Genomic DNA, 5,796 nt, shown 5'->3' on the forward strand with positions numbered 1-5,796 from the left:
GATGTTAACAATGTTAAAGAACAACTAATAACAATGGGAGAGAGAATGGATGAAAAAGATAAGCGAATAGAATTTCTGGAGGAAAAACTAGTGCTAATGGAATTAAGAAGCAAAGAAAAAAATATACGGATTAGAGGTTTGAAAGAGGAAAGAGATGAAGAACTGGATAAGAGAATAATACCTGAAATGGCCCAGCTTATAGAATATGATAATGAAGAGCTAGAGGCAGGGAAATGAGCTCATATTTAGAGTTAACTCTAAATTTGCCAAAAGGAAACAACGTGCCTAGAGACATTAGCGTGACCTTCCTCAAAAGAGACAAGGGACACATTACTAAGAGAACATAAAACAGAAATTGAGGATTGAAAACCAAGGGTGACCTTGTTAAAGAAATACCAGACATTAGCTATACGGAGAAGAAGAAAGAAATATACCCCTTTGACTGACACCCTTAAAAAAAAGAACATCCTTTATCGCTGGGAAGTGCTGGAAGGGTTATCGTTCACCTACAAAAGCAAAAACTGGACTATAAATTCTGAAGAGAAAATGAAAGACTTCATGCAAAAATACAAAAAAGACTTAACAAAATGAGACACTGTTGGTAATGTAAGGCTATGAATTATTATATACTGTGGAATTAATTCTTAGCTGGTATTATAAAATATGCAGATAATATTTAGATCATATTAATTAGATAACTTGATTGGAATAGAACGGTAAATATAATAATGTGTCCCTCTTGTTCTGAATATAAGGTGCCTATATACATATGTGGAAATATAAATATAATGTGTGTATAGTTAAGTAAATATTTATATGGTTACAAGTGGCTGAATAGAAAGCTGTACAAAGGAAGGTGCAACTATATAGATATAATAATGTAAGTATAATTATGTATGTACAGATAAGGATGCATGTATGTGCATGTATATATATGTGTGTGTATGTGTGTATATATGGGTGTCTATATATGTATATGTACATATGTGTGTGTACGGTATGGATGTATGTATGTATCTTTGTACGTATGTAGGTATATGTATATATATGTATTTCTTAATTGAATTTTGTTTATCTCCACCAATTACAACGAAGTATTTGACTGTACGGTGAAAAGGGAGGGAATAGAGAGGGAGGAAAGGAGGGAACAGAGGATAGATTCACTATTTCAAACCTTAATATAATTATAAGGAGCAAATAAGAATTAATATGTAAATATAAACTAGACAACAACAATGATAGAACTACATATAGTAGATAGAAGAAAAGAACAAGGAAATGGCAAAGAAAAGCAGACTAATAAAGTATTAAGATATTATTATAGGAGATTCTGTCTTCACCAAGATGGGAATTAAAAACCATGAACTTGAAGATTTTGGTAAATAATATTAATGGATTAAATATACAAAAGCGCAAAATATTTTTTCAATTTCTTTATAAACAAAGATGTGTTAGCATGCATTCAAGAGGCATATATCAAAAAAAGAAGGACGAAGAGCTTATTAAAAAGAAATTTATGGGGAATTCTTCCATACATTTTATATAGAAAAAAAACGGGAATTGCATTGTACATTAAGGAACACCTAAAACGATACTGAAATTTGAAGACTCCCAGGCAAGGTATATTGGAGTGGAAAATAAATGTGTTAGGAAACAAAATATTACTGGTAGGGGTATATGCACCCAATGAAAAACAAGAATATTATAAAAATTTAACAACAATTTTGTCAGAATACCACTATGAAAATGTGGTTTGCATGGGAGACTTCAATGGGATAGTAGATCCAAGTAAAGATAGAGTAATAAGAAAGGACTTAAGAAAGAAAAAAGGGATAATTAAAAATAAATCAGTTGGAAACTGCCACAGGTTTTGACATGATGGGAAGTTATCAACTAAGGACGTTTGGAGGAAAAAAATGGGGAGATGCTAAAGACTACACTTTTTCTCACATAGACACAAATCTTCCACTCGCATAGACATGATTTGGACATCGTCACAATTAGTGACTAAAACTAAAGATATTTCTTTTTTACCGAAATTATTTTCAGACCATAACCCAATTTTATGGCAATTGGAAGTTAATAGAAATTCAAGAACATGGAAACTGAACAACTATATACTTGAGAACAAAGAGAAGTGGAAAAAGTGTAGGAAAAATATAATGGGAATATTTCCAGCTTAATGAAGGAACAGTAGATGACATAAAATCATTTTGGGATGCTCACAAAGAAGCCTTTTATTAGGGGTATCCTAATACAAGAAGGATGTAAACTTAAAAGAAAAAAGGAGGAACAACAAAAGAAATAATGAAAGAACTTACCTCCCTGGAACAACAACAATGTAACAACCCAGAAATAGAAATTAGGAAACAAAATTAAAATACTGAAGACTTATTACATGACCAGTGGCAAATTAGAAGCCCTAAATAAATTAAAGCGAAATAGGCAAAAATTTCTATAATGCTAAAACATAGGAAAATGGATAGTGTTAAATTGAAACAAGAAAGCGAAAGAAAAATAACAAAGTTAAAAGAGGGAACATTATTTGACAGACCAAAAAGTAATAATAGAAAAATAAATAAATATTATTCAGAACTATATAAAAACAAAAACATCAAAATGAAGCGAAATTGAGCAATATATTGAAGGTAACATAAGAAGTAGGATAGAAAGATTTACATTTAAGATCATTAAATAAACCCTTTGACATGGAAGAAATTAGGAATGCAATAGCGATGGCCAAAAATAATAAGACACCTGGACCAGGCGGCTATCTGACGAGAATTACTACAAGTTGTTTCAAGACATTCTGGCCCCTAAATTGACAAGAAGTGATAATAATGTAGCATCAGTTGTACAGATGCCAGAGACTTCAGAAACAAGCGAATATTAGCCTAATACCCAAACAACGAAGAGGATTTAACAGTTGGGCGGCTTTTGGAGCCGATATCTTTGCTTAACACCGACTATAAAATCTATGCAGCGGTGTTAGCCAGAGGCTACAAAAGTGATTCCACAATATATAAAATAAAGATCAAGCGGATTCATCAAAGAAAGAAGTATAACAGAAAACATTAGAATGGTGATAAAACACAATTGAATTTTTGAATTTGGAATCCTAGTAAAAAGCTCTTATTTTGTCGATGCGAGAAAAAGGCATTCGACAACATCAGTTGGCAATTTATGAAATATATGATGAACCAAATGGGTCTGGAAGGAACCTTTGCAAATACAATAAATAGTATATATGATACTCAAAGAGCCAATCTAATTATAAATGGGACCAAATCTAAAGAAATAGAGATCCAAAAAGGAACGAGACAAGGATGCCCGCTGTCTCCACTAATATTTAACCTGGTCTTAGAGGTCTTATTAGAAAAGCTGCGAAACAGTAACTGTTATAAAGGGATAAGGATTAAAAAAACAACTATAAAACTGAGGGCGTATGCAGACGATCTAGTACTTTTCATAGATGACCCGAATCAAAATTTATCAAAGACGATTAGTGAGATGGAAAAATTTGGACAGCAAAGCAGGATTTATTCTAAATAGAAAAAGACAAAAATTCTAGGATTTAATTTAACCCAGTAAAAGAAAAAATGAAATTAAGAATAGAAACAAGCTTACAAGTAGAAAGAATTAAATATCTTGGGATTGAGATTGAAAATAACAACTAATCAATTATTTAATAATAATTATAAGAAAAATGGGCAGAAATAAAAAGATTTGGCTAAATGGAACAATATGCCCATGTCAATTTCAAGGGGAAAGTTGAGTTGATAAAGACTATGGTACTGCCAAAATTTTGTAATTATTTCAAAACACCTGTAATATATAGCTCAAGACAATTGTAGAGATGGAAAAGGACCTTCTGAAATTCATTTGGAACAATAAGAGACATCATTATTAAGTATGTGTCATTGATAGGAGTCCAAAAGGCAGGTTTGCCTTTCCAGACCTAAACATACTGATGCAGCATCATTGCTATGGAGTCAGGAATGGATAAAACTGGAGAATGAAGAGCTTTTTGAATGTAAGAGGGACATAACATCAGTGCAAGTTTGTGAATATCTTTGGCCCACAAGAAAAGGAAATGATAAAGGTTTTCAAAAATCCCATATAATCAGAAGAGCATTATGTGACCTAGGAAAAGTATAAATACTATTATAGTAAAATACCATCCTGGCTGTCAAGAACAAGAAAGTTGTTTAAATATCCAAAACAATAGCAATAGACCTTGGTTAAAAGGTATTCCTGATATATTAATTTGGACACAAGAAATAACACGACTCAAAAGAAAGACCGCGACATAATAATTGGGCAGAGAACCCTGCCACTGGTTTTACCTACCAACAAATTCAAAACACAATTTAGGAAGAGACATGGAAGAATGGACAATTAACAAAAAACTGTGGGACTTGGATAAAGTATACTAATAGAACCAAATAAGAGGCTTTCAAATTATAAGAAGTTGTTATTGACTCCTGAGACGAAAAGAAAATGTTACAAGATGTAATAGGTAGAGGTGGGCACAGGATGTGGAAACCAATAGAATATGAAGACAGAATTTAGTTGGCAAATTAACACTAAGTTCTCAACAAGCTTAGAGTTGAGAGAGCCTTAAAATATACCACGATGGTACTTGGCCTTAACACAACTTGCAAAATAACTAAAAATAACAACTCTAAATGTTGGCATTGTCATAAAGAAGAGTGCATGATACATATGTGGTGGTTTTGCCAGAAAATTAAAAGTTTTGGATGGTGGTACACAAGAATATAAAAAGATATTGAAAATACAGGTAGATTTGCCCGGAAATATATATATTGAATATAGGAATATGGAAGATTTCTAAAATAAATATAGGATTATTTTTATGCATGACGGCTTAGCAAAATAGTGATAGCAAAAAATTGGAGAGGAGAAGGTCATTTAACGAAGGAAGTGGCTTCGCAAAAGTAACGATTACATGGAAATTAAGATAGATTATCAGTTAAGGTGAAAGAATTACCCTGGAATAAATTTGAGAAGACATGGAATGATTATCTTCAGTACCTAGAAAGATAAAGAAAAATACAGATATATATAAATATCCTAAAGAGGAAAACTGAATTTAATGGTATATTAAACTATAATATGTATAGAAGATATGATGATATAAATTATGATATACATTAATAGAAGAATCTGTAAATTTAACTGTATATCAACTCTTATTTGATGAAATTGAATTTTGCTTTTTTACTTAATTCTCAGACTCAGCCAAACCAATGAGGAAGTCTAAAAGTAGTAAAGATAAGAAACAAACCAAACTACTTGTTTATCAGAATAAAGGACAGCAATGAAGAAAATGATTTGGTAAAAGGGTTGGACTAGACCTTTTTTTGTTAGCTGTAATAGAGAAATAATGTATGAATAACTGTATGTATATTTTTAAACAATAAAAATTATTGAATGACTTTTTTCAGCAATGTAAACATTTGTCATATTCTTCATTTATTCATTGATATAGCTCCAGAAATAATACAGGCAAGCAACACAATGGAACCTTTTGAAAGCTGACAAAGTGGGCACAGATACCCATAAGAGGAGATCAGAGATGACCATCTACCTGATCCTCTTTTCCTCTGAACTGTTTACTTAGTTCCATTTTGCTTCATTCCCTTTTCGGCACACTGTTGCTTTGATTGTATGGGACTGTGTACGATATGTGTACAACTGCCCTGTTGGACAGATAAGGTGTATAATTATGCCACTGTTTAGGTTTGTACCTTGCTGTCAAATTGTTCTTGTGTT

At 31.9% G+C, this 5,796-nt stretch overlaps 1 long non-coding RNA gene across 1 annotated transcript; it reads left to right on the top strand.

The window, feature by feature from the left end:
* The first annotated feature begins 407 nt into the window (after positions 1–407).
* Positions 408–5,458, top strand: LOC125426972. Its single transcript, XR_007243612.1, has 2 exons — positions 408–880; positions 5,257–5,458. It is a non-coding gene; the product is annotated as an uncharacterized LOC125426972 (long non-coding RNA).
* Positions 5,459–5,796: the final 338 nt, after the last annotated feature.

This window comes from Sphaerodactylus townsendi, linkage group LG02 (genome assembly GCF_021028975.2).
Source record: "Sphaerodactylus townsendi isolate TG3544 linkage group LG02, MPM_Stown_v2.3, whole genome shotgun sequence".
NCBI classification, from domain to species: Eukaryota; Metazoa; Chordata; class Lepidosauria; order Squamata; family Sphaerodactylidae; genus Sphaerodactylus; species Sphaerodactylus townsendi.